The sequence below is a fragment of the Procambarus clarkii genome, chromosome 52 (assembly GCF_040958095.1).
Source record: "Procambarus clarkii isolate CNS0578487 chromosome 52, FALCON_Pclarkii_2.0, whole genome shotgun sequence".
NCBI classification, from domain to species: Eukaryota; Metazoa; Arthropoda; class Malacostraca; order Decapoda; family Cambaridae; genus Procambarus; species Procambarus clarkii.
In genome coordinates this window covers 3,213,247-3,221,449 of record NC_091201.1, presented here as the reverse complement: position 1 = coordinate 3,221,449, position 8,203 = coordinate 3,213,247, and positions in this window count along the sequence as shown.

The window sequence follows — 8,203 nt, the reverse complement described above, 5'->3', positions numbered from 1 at the left end:
GTAGCGTGAGTGCGTGAGAGAGACAATAGCGAAGAGTGTCCTCGAGGGACGATATAATTACCTGAGTTTCTCTCACATCCTCCAGAGACTTTCTATATAATGAGTAACACAGGGACCAGCTCTATATAATGAGTAACATACAGGGACCAGCTCTATATAATGAGTAACACACAGGGACCAGCTCTATATAATGAGTAACACAGGGACCAGCTCTATATAATGAGTAACATACAGGGACCAGCTCTATATAGTGAGTAACACAGGGACCAGCTCTATATAATGAGTAACACAGGGACCAGCTCTATATAATGAGTAACATACAGGGACCAGCTCTATATAGTGAGTAACACACAGGGACCAGCTCTATATAATGAGTAACACAGGGACCAGCTCTATATAATGAGTAACATACAGGGACCAGCTCTATATAGTGAGTAACATACAGGGACCAGCTCTATACAATGAGTAACACGTCTTCTTCACGTCGTGAGTAACGAAGGACTCACCGTTACTCGTGAGTTACTGGAGTGTATTAGGCTAAATAACGTCCTTCAGTAACAGCTTCACTTAACGACGTTATTAAGTGAATTTAATAGAAATTTTAAATTTGTACCTAAATTCCACAAACTCTATGATACTGAGAATGTGTTTGTATAGGAGAACGTCTGTCTGTCACACACAGACCGAGAGAACCCCGGGCAATGATTCCTGGTCAAGGACCGGGCCTCGGGGACGCCGAGACCCGAAATCATTGTCAGGTAACCACAAGATAATCTAGTGACCCTGTGGTACACTGTACTACCGTGTGCGTTCACGGCTGAGTCCAGAGACTTGGTCCAGGGTGCTGGGAGCATGGTCCGGGGTGCTGGGGCATGGTCCGGGGTGCTGGGGCATGGTCCTGGGTGCTGGGGCATGGTCCGGGGTGCTGGGGGTATGGTCCGGGATGCTGGGGCATGGTCCGGGGTGCTGAGGGTATGGTCTGGGGGGCTGGGGGTATGGTCCGGGGTGCTGGGGCATGGTCCGGGGTGCTGGGGCATGGTCCGGGGTGCTGAGGGTATGGTCCGGGGTGCTGGGGCATGGTCCGGGGTGCTGGGGCATGGTCCGGGGTGCTGGGCATGGTCCAGGGTGCTGGGGGTATGGTCCGGGGTGCTGGGGGTATGGTCCGGGGTGCTGGGAGCATGGTTCGGGGTGCTGAGGGTATGGTCCGGGGTGCTGGGGCATGGTCCTGGGTGCTGGGGCATGGTCCAGGGTGCTGGGAGCATGGTTCGGGGTGCTGGGGGTATGGTCCGGGGTGCTGGGGGTATGGTCCGGGGTGCTGGGGGCATGGTCCGGGGTGCTGGGAGCATGGTTCCGGGTGCTGGGGGTATGGTCCTGGGTGCTGGGGCATGGTCCAGGGTGCTGGGGCATGGTTCGGGGTGCTGGGGGCATGGTCCGGGGTGCTGAGGCATGGTCCAGGGTGCTGGGGCATGGTCCAGGGTACTTGGGCATGGTCCAGGGTGCTGGGAGTATGGTCCGGGGTGCTGGGGCATGGTCCGGGGTGCAGGGGGCATGGTCCAGGGTGCTGGGGCATGGTCCAGGGTACTTGGGCATGGTCCAGGGTGCTGGGAGTATGGTCCGGGGTGCTGGGGGTATGGTCCAGGGTGCTGGGGCATGGTCCGGGGTGCAGGGGGCATGGTCCAGGGTGCTGGGGGCATGGTCCGAGGTGCTGGGGCATGGTCCGGGGTGCTGGGGGTATGGTCCGGGGTGCTGGGGCATGGTATGGGGTGCTGGGGCATGGTCCAGGGTACTTGGGCATGGTCCAGGGTGCTGGGAGTATGGCCCGGGGTGCTGGGGGCATGGTCCAGGGTGCTGGGGGCATGGTCCAGGGTGCTGGGGCATGGTCCGGGGTACAGGGGGCATGGTCCAGGGTGCTGGGGGCATGGTCCGGGGTGCTGGTGCATGATCCAGGGTGCTGGGACATGGTCCAGGGTGCTGGGGCATGGTCCAGGGTGCTGGGGCATGGTCCAGAGTACTGGGAGCATGGTCAAGGGTGCTGGGGCATGGTCCAGGGTGCTGGGGCATGGTCCAGGGTGCTGGGGGCATGGTCCAGGGTGCTGGGGCATGGTCCAGGGTGCTGGGGCATGGTCCAGAGTACTGGGAGCATGGTCCGGGGTGATGGGGGCATGGTCCGGGGTGATGGGGGCATGGTCCGGGGTGCTGGGGGTATGGTCCAGAGTACTGGGAGCATGGTCCTGGGTGCTGGGGGCATGGTCCGGGGTGCTGGGGGCATGGTCTGGGGTGCTGGAGGTATGGTCCGGGGTGTTGGGGCATGGTCCGGGGTGCTGGGGCATGATCCAGGGTGCTGGGGCATGATCCAGGGTGCTGGGGCATGGTCCAGGGTGCTGGGGCATGGTCCAGGGTGCTGGGAGTATGGTCCGGGGTGCTAGGGGTATGGTCCAGGGTGCTGGGGCATGGTCCAGGGTGCTGGGGCATGGTCCAGGGTGCTGGGGCATGGTCCGGGGTGCTGGGGGCATGGTCCTGGGTGCTGGGGGCATGGTCTAGGGTGCTGGGAGTATGGTCCGGGGTGCTGGGGCATGGTCCGGGGTGCTGGGGCATGGTCCAGGGTGCTGGGGCATGGTCCTGGGTGCTGGGGCATGGTCCGGGGTGCTAGGGGTATGGTCCAGGATGCTGGGGCATGGTCCGGGGTGCTGAGGGTATGGTCTGGGGGGCTGGGGGTATGGTCCGGGATGCTGGGGCATGGTACGGGGTGCTGGGGCATGGTCCGGGGTGCTGGGAGTATGGTCTGGGGTGCTGGGGCATGGTCCGGGGTGCTGGGGCATGGTCCGGGGTGCTGGGCATGGTCCGGGGTGCTGGGGCATGGTCCGGGTTGCTGGGGGTATTGTCCGGGGTGCTGGGGCATGGTCCGGGGTGCTGGGGAATGGTCCGGGGTGCTGGGGCATGGTCCGGGGTGCTGGGGCATGGTCCTGGGTGCTGGGGGTATGGTCCGGGGTGCTGGGAGCATGGTTCGGGGTGCTGGGGGTATGGTCCGGGGTACTGGGGCATGGTCCTGGGTGCTGGGGCATGGTCCGGGGTGCTGGGGGTATGGTCCGGGATGCTGGGGCATGGTCCGGGGTGCTGAGGGTATGGTCTGGGGGGCTGGGGGTATGGTCCGGGGTGCTGGGGCATGGTCCGGGGTGCTGGGGCATGGTCCGGGGTGCTGGGGGTATGGTCCGGGGTGCTGGGGCATGGTCCGGGGTGCTGGGGCATGGTCCGGGGTGCTGGGGCATGGTCCGGGGTGCTGGGAATGGTCCGGGGTGCTGGGGGTATGGTCCAGGGTTCTGGGAGTATGGTCCGGGGTGCTGGGGGTATGGTCCAGGGTGCTGGGGGCATAGTCCAGGGTGCTGGGGCATGGTCCGGGGTGCAGGGGCATGGTCCAGGGTCTTGGGGGCATGGTCCGGGGTGCTGGGGCATGGTCCGGGGTGCTGGGGTATGGTCCGGGGTGCTGGAGCATGGTCCGGGGTGCTGGGACATGGTCCGGGGTGCTGGGGCATGGTCCGGGGTGCTGGGGCATGGTGCGGGGTGCTGGGGCATGGTGCGGGGTGCTGGGGCATGGTCCAGGGTAATTGGGCATGGTCCAGGGTGCTGGGAGTATGGCCCAGGGTGCTGGGGGTATGGTCCGGGGTGCTGGGGGCATGGTCCAGGGTGCTGGGGCATGGTCCGGGGTAACGGGGGCATGGTCCAGGGTGCTGGGGGCATGGTCCGGGGTGCTGGGGCATGATCCAGGGTGCTGGGACATGGTCCAGGGTGCTGGGGCATGGTCCAGGGTGCTGGGGCATGGTCCAGAGTACTGGAAGCATGGTCCAGGGTGCTGGGGCATGGTCCAGGGTGCTAGGGCATGGTCCGGGGTACTGGGGGCATGGTCCAGGGTGCTGGGGCATGGTACAGGGTGCTGGGGCATGGTCCAGGGTGCTGGGGCATGGTCCAGAGTACTGGGAGCATGGTCCGGGGTGATGGGGGCATGGTCCGGGGTGATGAGGGCATGGTCCGGGGTGCTAGGTGTATGGTCCAGAGTACTGGGAGCATGGTCCGGGGTGCTGGGGGCATGGTCCGGGGTGCTGGGGGCATGGTCTGGGGTGCTGGAGGTATGGTCCAGGGTGCTGGGGCATGGTCCGGGCTGCTGGGGCATGGTACAGGGTGCTGGGGCATGGTCCAGAGTACTGGGAGCATGGTCCGGGGTGCAGGGGGCATGGTCCAGGGTGCTGGGGGCATGGTCCGAGGTGCTGGGGCATGGTCCGGGGTGCTGGGGGTATGGTCCGGGGTGCTGGGGCATGGTATGGGGTGCTGGGGTATGGTCCAGGGTACTTGGGCATGGTCCAGGGTGCTGGGAGTATGGCCCGGGTTGCTGGGGGTATGGTCCAGGGTGCTGGGGGCATGGTCCAGGGTGCTGGGGCATGGTCCGGGGTACAGGGGGCATGGTCCAGGGTGCTGGGGGCATGGTCCGGGGTGCTGGTGCATGATCCAGGGTGCTGGGACATGGTCCAGGGTGCTGGGGCATGGTCCAGGGTGCTGGGGCATGGTCCAGAGTACTGGGAGCATGGTCCAGGGTGCTGGGGCATGGTCCAGGGTGATGGGGCATGGTCCAGGGTGCTGGGGGCATGGTCCAGGGTGCTGGGGCATGGTTCAGGGTGCTGGGGCATGGTCCAGAGTACTGGGAGCATGGTCCAGAGTACTGGGAGCATGGTCCGGGGTGATGGGGGCATGGTCCGGGGTGATGGGGGCATGGTCCGGGGTGCTGGGGGTATGGTCCAGAGTACTGGGAGCATGGTCCGGGGTGCTGGGGGCATGGTCCGGGGTGCTGGGGGCATGGTCTGGGGTGCTGGAGGTATGGTCCGGGGTGCTGGGGCATGGTCCGGGGTGCTGAGGCATGGTCCAGGGTGCTGGGGCATGGTCCAGGGTGCTGGGAGTATGGTCCGGGGTGCTAGGGGTATGGTCCGGGGTGCTAGGGGTATGGTCCAGGGTGCTGGGGCATGGTCCAGGGTGCTGGGGCATGGTCCAGGGTGCTGGGGCATAGTCCGGGGTGCTGGGGGCATGGTCCTGGGTGCTGGGGGCATGGTCTAGGGTGCTGGGAGTATGGTCCGGGGTGCTGGGGCATGGTCCGGGGTGCTGGGGCATGGTCCGGGGTGCTGGGGCATGGTCCTGGGTGCTGGGGCATGGTCCGGGGTGCTAGGGGTATGGTCCAGGATGCTGGGGCATGGTCCGGGGTGCTGAGGGTATGGTCTGGGGGGCTGGGGGTATGGTCTGGGATGCTGGGGCATGGTCCGGGGTGCTGGGGCATGGTCCGGGGTGCTGGGGGTATGGTCCGGGGTGCTGGGGCATGGTCCAGGGTAATTGGGCATGGTCCAGGGTGCTGGGAGTATGGCCCAGGGTGCTGGGGGTATGGTCCAGGGTGCTGGGGGCATGGTCCAGGGTGCTGGGGCATGGTCCGGGGTAACGGGGGCATGGTCCAGGGTGCTGGGGGCATGGTCCGGGGTGCTGGGGCATGATCCAGGGTGCTGGGACATGGTCCAGGGTGCTGGGGCATGGTCCAGGGTGCTGGGGCATGGTCCAGAGTACTGGAAGCATGGTCCAGGGTGCTGGGGCATGGTCCAGGGTGCTAGGGCATGGTCCGGGGTACTGGGGGCATGGTCCAGGGTGCTGGGGCATGGTACAGGGTGCTGGGGCATGGTCCAGGGTGCTGGGGCATGGTCCAGAGTACTGGGAGCATGGTCCGGGGTGATGGGGGCATGGTCCGGGGTGATGAGGGCATGATCCGGGGTGCTAGGTGTATGGTCCAGAGTACTGGGAGCATGGTCCGGGGTGCTGGGGGCATGGTCCGGGGTGCTGGGGGCATGGTCTGGGGTGCTGGAGGTATGGTCCAGGGTGCTGGGGCATGGTCCGGGGTGCTGGGGCATGGTACAGGGTGCTGGGGCATGGTCCAGAGTACTGGGAGCATGGTCCGGGGTGCAGGGGGCATGGTCCAGGGTGCTGGGGGCATGGTCCGAGGTGCTGGGGCGTGGTCCGGGGTGCTGGGGGTATGGTCCGGGGTGTTGGGGCATGGTATGGGGTGCTGGGGTATGGTCCAGGGTACTTGGGCATGGTCCAGGGTGCTGGGAGTATGGCCCGGGTTGCTGGGGTATGGTCCAGGGTGCTGGGGGCATGGTCCAGGGTGCTGGGGCATGGTCCGGGGTACAGGGGGCATGGTCCAGGGTGCTGGGGGCATGGTCCGGGGTGCTGGTGCATGATCCAGGGTGCTGGGACATGGTCCAGGGTGCTGGGGCATGGTCCAGGGTGCTGGGGCATGGTCCAGAGTACTGGAAGCATGGTCCAGGGTGCTGGGGCATGGTCCAGGGTGATGGGGCATGGTCCGGGGTGCTGGGGCATGGTCCGGGGTGCTGGGGTATGGTCCGGGGTGCTGGAGCATGGTCCGGGGTGCTGGGACATGGTCCGGGGTGCTGGGGCATGGTCCGGGGTGCTGGGGCATGGTGCGGGGTGCTGGGGCATGGTGCGGGGTGCTGGGGCATGGTCCAGGGTAATTGGGCATGGTCCAGGGTGCTGGGAGTATGGCCCAGGGTGCTGGGGGTATGGTCCAGGGTGCTGGGGGCATGGTCCAGGGTGCTGGGGCATGGTCCGGGGTAACGGGGGCATGGTCCAGGGTGCTGGGGGCATGGTCCTGGGTGCTGGGGCATGATCCAGGGTGCTGGGACATGGTCCAGGGTGCTGGGGCATGGTCCAGGGTGCTGGGGCATGGTCCAGAGTACTGGAAGCATGGTCCAGGGTGCTGGGGCATGGTCCAGGGTGCTAGGGCATGGTCCGGGGTACTGGGGGCATGGTCCAGGGTGCTGGGGCATGGTACAGGGTGCTGGGGCATGGTCCAGGGTGCTGGGGCATGGTCCAGAGTACTGGGAGCATGGTCCGGGGTGATGGGGGCATGGTCCGGGGTGATGAGGGCATGGTCCGGGGTGCTAGGTGTATGGTCCAGAGTAATGGGAGCATGGTCCGGGGTGCTGGGGGCATGGTCCGGGGTGCTGGTGGCATGGTCTGGGGTGCTGGAGGTATGGTCCAGGGTGCTGGGGCATGGTCCGGGGTGCTGGGGCATGGTACAGGGTGCTGGGGCATGGTCCAGAGTACTGGGAGCATGGTCCGGGGTGCAGGGGGCATGGTCCAGGGTGCTGGGGGCATGGTCCGAGGTGCTGGGGCATGGTCCGGGGTGCTGGGGGTATGGTCCGGGGTGCTGGGGCATGGTATGGGGTGCTGGGGTATGGTCCAGGGTACTTGGGCATGGTCCAGGGTGCTGGGAGTATGGCCCGGGTTGCTGGGGTATGGTCCAGGGTGCTGGGGGCATGGTCCAGGGTGCTGGGGCATGGTCCGGGGTACAGGGGGCATGGTCCAGGGTGCTGGGGGCATGGTCCGGGGTGCTGGTGCATGATCCAGGGTGCTGGGACATGGTCCAGGGTGCTGGGGCATGGTCCAGGGTGCTGGGGCATGGTCCAGAGTACTGGGAGCATGGTCCAGGGTGCTGGGGCATGGTCCAGGGTGCTGGGGCATGGTCCAGAGTACTGGGAGCATGGTCCAGAGTACTGGGAGCATGGTCCGGGGTGATGGGGGCATGGTCCGGGGTGATGGGGGGCATGGTCCGGGGTGCTGGGGGTATGGTCCAGAGTACTGGGAGCATGGTCCGGGGTGCTGGGGGCATGGTCCGGGGTGCTGGGGGTATGGTCCAGAGTACTGGGAGCATGGTCCGGGGTGCTGGGGGCATGGTCCGGGGTGCTGGGGGCATGGTCTGGGGTGCTGGAGGTATGGTCCGGGGTGCTGGGGCATGGTCCGGGGTGCTGAGGCATGGTCCAGGGTGCTGGGGCATGGTCCAGGGTGCTGGGAGTATGGTCCGGGGTGCTAGGGGTATGGTCCGGGGTGCTAGGGGTATGGTCCAGGGTGCTGGGGCATGGTCCAGGGTGCTGGGGCATGGTCCAGGGTGCTGGGGCATAGTCCGGGGTGCTGGGGGCATGGTCCTGGGTGCTGGGGGCATGGTCTAGGGTGCTGGGAGTATGGTCCGGGGTGCTGGGGCATGGTCCGGGGTGCTGGGGCATGGTCCGGGGTGCTGGGGCATGGTCCTGGGTGCTGGGGCATGGTCCGGGGTGCTAGGGGTATGGTCCAGGATGCTGGGGCATGGTCCGGGGTGCTGAGGGTA